The sequence below is a fragment of the Strigops habroptila genome, chromosome 14, assembly GCF_004027225.2.
Source record: "Strigops habroptila isolate Jane chromosome 14, bStrHab1.2.pri, whole genome shotgun sequence".
In the NCBI taxonomy this organism is placed as follows: domain Eukaryota; kingdom Metazoa; phylum Chordata; class Aves; order Psittaciformes; family Psittacidae; genus Strigops; species Strigops habroptila.
The window spans coordinates 3,054,975-3,062,068 of NC_044290.2; the positions used below are offsets into that span (position 1 = coordinate 3,054,975).

The 7,094-nt window shown below is 51.3% G+C and overlaps 1 non-coding gene across 1 annotated transcript; it reads left to right on the plus strand.

Annotated features, from left to right (window-relative positions):
- The first annotated feature begins 5,509 nt into the window (after positions 1-5,509).
- LOC115616868 lies at positions 5,510-5,585 on the plus strand. The gene has a single exon (XR_003994424.1). It is a non-coding gene; the product is annotated as a small nucleolar RNA R38 (small nucleolar RNA).
- Positions 5,586-7,094: the final 1,509 nt, after the last annotated feature.

The window sequence follows — 7,094 nt, forward strand, 5'->3', positions numbered from 1 at the left end:
AATGGGAACAGTTTGTTGTGTGCTCTCTGTTCTGATCAGCTCCTGCAAGGAATGAAGCTGTGCGTGCAATCTGGCCAGCTCTGACAGGATGGTCACTTTGCCTAGCTGGGACATCAGACCTGAAGTCATCAAGTCACTCATCACAGAACGGGTTGGGTTGGGAGGGACCTTAAAGCTCATCCAGTTCCAACCCCTGCCACGGGCAGGGACACCTTCCACTAGAGCAGGTTGCTCCAAGCCCCTGTGTCCAACCTGGCCTTGAACACTGCCAGGGATGGGGCAGCCACAGCTTCTCTGGGCACCCTGTGCCAGCGCCTCAGCACCCTCACAGTGAATTAGTTGATCAGCTTGTCTCCATTCCCCTGATATGACCTCCTCAAGCTCCATTCCCTGTTGCACTTGAAGACAAGACTTTAAGACTGGTTTTGTTGCACTGTGCCCAAAATTCAGTGGAGGAAAAGGGGAAGAAGTGGGAGGAACAGCCGAGTGGCTGTTCAGCACCATGAGGAGGAGAAAGAGGAACCTTTTCTGTTCTGCACCTGCAGGAATCCACATCATAGCCCTGCCTGCAGATACCAACACCCTCCCAGAAAGAGCCACAGATCTTATGTAAAGATAAAGCTCTTGTTATTCAGCATACAAGGTTCAGCCTTTAGATAGACCCCACTTAGAGCAGAGCATTTCTGAGCCTGCTAAAGTTCTACGTAAGCACACAGGACATGCTGAGGAGGAATGGGTTTAAGCATGTATTTAACATTCAATGGAGGCTTAAGAGCTTTGCTGCTGGGAGAAGGGAAGGACATTTTGTTTGCAGTGTGCCTTGTCCTATGTGGGAAGATGTTGCTCGTATGCTCCTGAGCTCCAAAGAGCCTTTCTGGTATTTCCTGGGCCTGCTTTGAAGCAGCAGACACCAGGATCTGGGACCTCACAGCAGGCTTTTTTTTCTCTTTTAAACACTACACGTTTTTCTCTCAGAAGTCTGGCACCTGAAATCCCAGCAAACAATCTCCACCAAGAAACTGGCCTTTGTGCACTGCTGTGCACACAGCATATGTAACAGAGACGAGCATCAATCTAGCTACTCCCTGCACCTCAGCATCTCCTTGTGCTTCATAGGATCAAGCCATACAGGGGGCTGATGCCAGTCAGACTCAGTTAGCCACGGGGGACTAGCTTCTTAATGTGTTCAGATACCCCGGTTGCCTCCCCCAGCCATATGTCGAAGATGAGAACCACAGCAGGGCATCTCTGAGCGAGCAGATGCTTTGTTTCCCCAGGCTTTGTGGAACCCTGTCTGCAGGGTGGGACCAGGACAGGCAGAGGGGGAAATCAAGAGGAAATCAACTTGCTGTCAGTAAGCACGGAGAGTGTCTCCCTCGAGGGACTTACAGGCAGCCAAGAGGGGAAATGGGTGGGAACCTGGGAGGAGACCTTGTCCTTCAATTTAAGCGTGGGATCAAAGCCCAGCTGAAGCTGGAGAGGTTCTGTCATTGATTTCTGTTTGTTTTCCTGCCTTCCCCTTCTCTGGCACATATTCTGTCCATTCTCCTGTTATCTGCTCTAAGGATAACCAAACACCCTCCAGCAAAGTTCAGGTGTGTGCTCTTCAGAAGCAGAACCTTTTGTTCTGCTTCTGAAATATTTTGGACATATTATCTATGCACCATAAACAGGAATAATTACTGGGCACTTGCTCATGCTGTTCTCCTGAGTGTCTAAATGTTGAGTTCATTACTTGGTAGCTGGCAGTGCTCATCCATTTGTAGGCACAAGCAGACAGTTCCTCTGTGGTCTGAGAGCTTCCACCCAAACCCCAAGATGGTGACAAATCCCATCCAAGCCTACATCTTCTCTCTTTCCAGGATCTGAACTCTGCACAAGGGTTGTATTAAACCCAGACCCAACTGTGGCTTTGCAAGACAGATACTGAAGCACTTTGAGAAAGCAGAATATGGGGACTTGATGTAGCATATGATTTGCTGGAGGAAGCAATCCCCTCCAGATCCTCTGCTGGGAAATTGAGAGCAGCCCCAAAACATCCACATGTAGAAGATCTCCCTGCTCTTTTAATAGCTCTCCTTCTTGCTCAACCTTTCAAAGACTGGAGCAAGAAAATGCTGTAACTGATGGAGACTGGCCACAGGAAGTCTACCAGGATTGCCTTTGGGAGCAGCATTGCAACCGCCTGAGGAAGAACAGTATGTTCAACCACAAGTTCAGACCAGACCATAACTTAGTTCGCTTCTCTAGGAAGGTTCAGAGGCTCTTCAGAAGAGCCACCATGTTCTGCTGACCTCTGGGAGGCTTTGCCTTGTACTGCAGCTCCCGGTGAAGTTTGCACGCTCAAGATGTGTGTGACATGGTCGCCCTCTAAAGGGAAGAGCTGAGAAAACTTAGTTAAGTCCCACACCGGCAAAGGTGCAGAGATTTAGGAGAATGGGCATGGACGAGGTGATGACCATGTCTCGTCATCCAAAGCTTTTGTTCTGCTTCTGAAACATTTTGGACATATTATCTATGCACCATAAACAGGAATAATTACTGGGCACTTGCTCATGCTGTTCTCCTGAGTGTCTAAATGTTGAATTCATTACTTGGTAGCTGGCAGTGCTCATCCATTTGTAGGCACAAGCAGACAGTTACTCTGTGGTCTGAGAGCTTCCACCCAAACCCCAAGATGGTGACAAATCCCATCCAAGCCTACATCTTCTCTCTTTCCAGGATCTGAACTCTGCACAAGGGTTGTATTAAACCCAGACCCAACCAAATAAAAAAGAAAACCTTACATCCCTCAGGGAATGAAAGGACTAATTCTAGTTGTGGTGTCTGGTGTATTTGCTTATTCAGAAGGCTAAAAGTAGTCAGGCAGATTGCCAGCCACATCTCCACAGAGCAAAGGCTGCTGCAACGAAGACTCTGCTAATTGCTGCCGTTCTGTATCATCATCTGCTTTCCTACCAGGCCAAGCGCTCGTGCAACAGGCTCCTGCGGGGCAGGAAGGTGCTGAAGCTCTCATGTTCCCATCCCAGGGGATGGGACTCACTGCAGGCTGCTTCCTTCAGGCTCCTGCTAGGCTTTCTGCAGCTAGCAGAGGACACAGAGGGCCGGAGAAGGCCTCCTAGGCAGCCACTTATGTTGAAAGCAGCTTATTTTTAACAGCACTTTGGCATCTCTTTATAGACTCCTTGCACCACTGTAAGAAAAATATAATTAAACAAAATGCCTCCTGCAGTCTGCTGACTTTTTAAGAGAGACTTTACGAGACAACATGGGCCATTCTGGAGAGCAAAGGACTCATGGGTCAGGTTAAATCTAATGCTCTGGAAAAAAGAATCATGTTCTAAAATAGGAACAAGGCCAGGAGGATCCAGGCACTAAAAATACACATGAAGTCACGCTGCCTTTCCCTGGGAACTTGACTGCCTTGCCTGGAAAAGGGCCTCCTGGAGCACAGGGCCAGCCGGTGCGGGCAGCAGCACGGAGCCATCTCCCTGCCATCGGAGGGATCCAGGAGCAGACACTGAGCTCACGGGACTCAGCTCTTCAGGATAACACGGGTGTTGTGGTCACAGACTTGGCAATCCCAGGGCCAGCTCAGACAACAGAGAAGGTGGCCATGCCATGCAACACCAGTGAAGCTTACTCTTGCTATCGCTGCGGGGAACAGCATGAGCACGTCTTGCATTCAGACACCCTGAAGGATGGTGAATCCCCCCATCTTGGACATTTCAGGGCTGACACCAGCTAGATATGGGGTTTCACCTGTACTCAGACTTGTCTGCTTTCAGACTCTGGTTTGTCTGCTTTCCATTTCCAGTCACCGGAGCCTTTCACCACAAGGGTGGATAAAGCTTTGAAGCAAGAAAGTGGACATTAGTGATTCTTACTTTTCCTCCCTTTGGTTATATTTACACTTTGTTATTGTTCATAAGCTGCGCAGTATCCTATAGATGTCATGGCAGGTTTTAACAGCAAAGGACAACCATAGTACAGACTGGAAGAGTCACAAATTCAAAGCACGCACGTATATTTACCAACTAATCTCTGCCTAATCCCCAGTCTCCAGCTAATCAGCCTTTTTGATGTGTGCCCCTTCCTACATGAGCTAATGCTTGTTCAGCCTTTCGAAGCCAAGTACAATCCTGGAGCACAAGGAATGGCTGAGGAACCTGGAGGGGCGGTTAGTCTAGAGAAGAGAAGGCTCAGGGGGGACCTTATCGCTCTCTACAACTGCCTGACAGGAGGATGGAGCCAGGAGGGGGCTGGTCTCTGCTCCCAAGGAACAAGGGATGGGACAAGAGGAAACGGCCTCAAGCTGCACCAGGGGAGGTTTAGATGGAGATGAGGAACAATTCCTTCCCCAAAGGGTGCTCAGGCATTGGAACAGGCTGCCCAGGGCAGTGCTGGAGTCACCGTCCCTGCAAGTGTTCACACACCGTGCAGCCGAGGCCTCAGTGCCATGGGTTAGTGGTGGCCTTGGCAGTGCTGGGAGCGGTTGGACTGGATGAGCTTAAAGCTCTTTTCCAACCTGGTTGATTCTGTGATTGAGTGTGTGTCTCCCTACTAAGCAAGGCACAAGAACGAATAAATACAATACATGAGCAGCATCACGGTGCAGAATCCCAGCCTGGTTTGGGTTGGAAGGGGCTTTAAGTTTATCCAGCTCCAACCCCCTGCCACGGGCAGGGACACCTTCCACTAGAGCAGGTTGCTCCAAGCCCCTGTGTCCAACCTGGCCTTGAACACTGCCAGGGATGGGGCAGCCACAGCTTCTCTGGGCACCCTGTGCCAGCGCCTCAGCACCCTCACAGGGAAGAGCTTCTCCCCAGTGTCTCCTCTAACGAGGCGGGGCCGCCCCGCGCCCGCCATGACAGCCCCCGCCGAGGGTCCACACCGCCGCTCCCGTGAGCCCCCGCGCCTCTCGCGAGACCTGGCGGCCGCGCGCAGCCCGCACCGCTCTCCCTTCCGGGCGCCATGGTGGCGGTGCCGGGCAGGGGTGAGTACCACGGGGAGCTATCCGCAGCCATCCGCTGGCCCGGCGGCACCGAGGGGCGCGGGAACGGCAGGAGGGTGAGCGGGGCAGTCCTGCGCGCTGCCAGTAATGGCGAGAGGGGTGCGGCGGCGCCTTGAGAGCTGCCCGTGGGGACTGAATGGTGCCGTCTCCGCGCTGCGGTGGGTGAGGGAGGCAGGGCCTGGCTCCGGCCCGCTCCGTGCGGGGATGCTCCGGGCCTGGACGGTGCTCCGCTTGCAGGTTCTGACCATGCTTATCGCGATTCCTTCCCTGCAGCGCCTATGGGAGGGTGTTTAATAGAGCAGCCGGTATAGCTCAGCTCGGGCGTTGCAGTCAGACAGCATCAGGCCTTGCCTTTAAGCACCCTGCAAGCAGCGGGGTTGAGCGAGCAGGGCCCGCATTGCCATTGCACTTGGCCGGGAGGGAGGCTAACCCAGAGCCAAGAACAGGCTTGAATGGGATGGCCCTGTGGGGCCCAGGTTTTAGCTGTTCTGGAAGCTGAGCTAGTGATGATACAAGTTATCCCTGTCTGAAATTGATCTTTCTTCTGTGGAAGGTTAACTCTGAGGCTCAGCATTAAATACACACGAGTAAAGGATTGGTCTATTGTATGAGCTGACTCTGTCTCCTTCCTCTGTTTCAGAGTGTGGCATGGTGCAAAGCCAGGGTGAAAACACTCACCTGCGTGGGAAGCTGTTTCCTTCACTGGACCAACAGTAAACCTGCACCATGGTGAGAAACAGCAGCATCTTGTCTGTAGTGTGGTTTTCTCCTCTCACTGGGCTGTGGAAACAACACTGCACTGTGCCAGATGATATCCCCTATGTCCTTGGGGCTACTGGTAGGCGATATAAAAGCCCAATGCTTGATTAATGTAATTAAGCCAATCAAAGCTGTAGCTTTGTTGCAGCTGCCACCTGGCTGTGCATCTCTGTGCTGCCATGGAGCACAACTTGACAGGCAGCACGGAGTGAATGGGAATTTGACTGGTGCTGGTGCCCAGTAGAGCACCTGCTTGTCAGTGTGGTCAAAGATGAGCAAGAGTAGAAAGGATTAGAAGTAGGAGGGATTGGATGACAGCCCATTACGGAGACACCTGACACAGCTCATCTCATAACTGTATTTGTGCAGAAATAGAGCTAGTGAAAGAATAATTGTTCTGTTTGCCTGCCTGGAGCTGCACTGAGACAGTTTCAAACCTGTATTGGGTTGCTGGGCGTGGGGACGTGCAGTTCACATACACCAAAGGGTCATCCTAGCAAGGGCACAGCCTGAAGAATCCTTCCCCAGCAGGGTTGTGTCTGCTTGAATGTATTGCTCAAGTAAACCCACAGACACTTGACATCCAGAAGGAGTGGATTATTCTTGTGTGCAAGGAAGGAGTTGGATTGAGATATTTCTGTATGATGGTGAGGACGGTGCCTGCTTGAAGCAGCTAAAAAAGATCTAAACCATCAAAGTCTGAGGGCTAGCGTGGGTTTTATTAATAAGCAAGGATATACACAGCATCCGCGTCCCAAACTTTCTTGTCTGAGTGACACAACCCACTGGCAGGCATGTTCCTTTGTCTCTGAGGGACAGGTTTCTGCTGTGCTGAGTTCGAGAGACAGAACTCGCCTCTGAATGGAAACCTTCCTGTCTTTAATTCTTGCTGTGTGACCCAGTGTGAAGTGCTGTTGCTAACAATGTTCAATACAACTTGTGTTTAGGAGGAAATCATCCTGCAGAGGCCTGGGGCTGTACTGCTGCCCAAAGACGGCTTTGGCAAGAGGGCAGTTCAGGCTTCAAGCTGGTAAGGGAATGCTTCAGTATCGCATGCTGCTGGGGTTTGATCTCTGTGTAGGCAGCACAAGCCATTGCTGAGCAGACAACCTTGTCTTTGAATGCTTCCCAGGAAAAATACTAGTCATCAGGAAAAACACTGGGGCAGCATCTGGGTGTCTTTGTATGGAATTGTGTAGAACTGGAGTTCATACAGGCAAGGGCAGGAGAGAAACCAAGCCTGTGATGTGCTGTTATCCCTGTCTGACATCTCGGCTCTGAGGGAGAAAACTGTCCACTGAGGCTTATGTCCCCTCAGCAG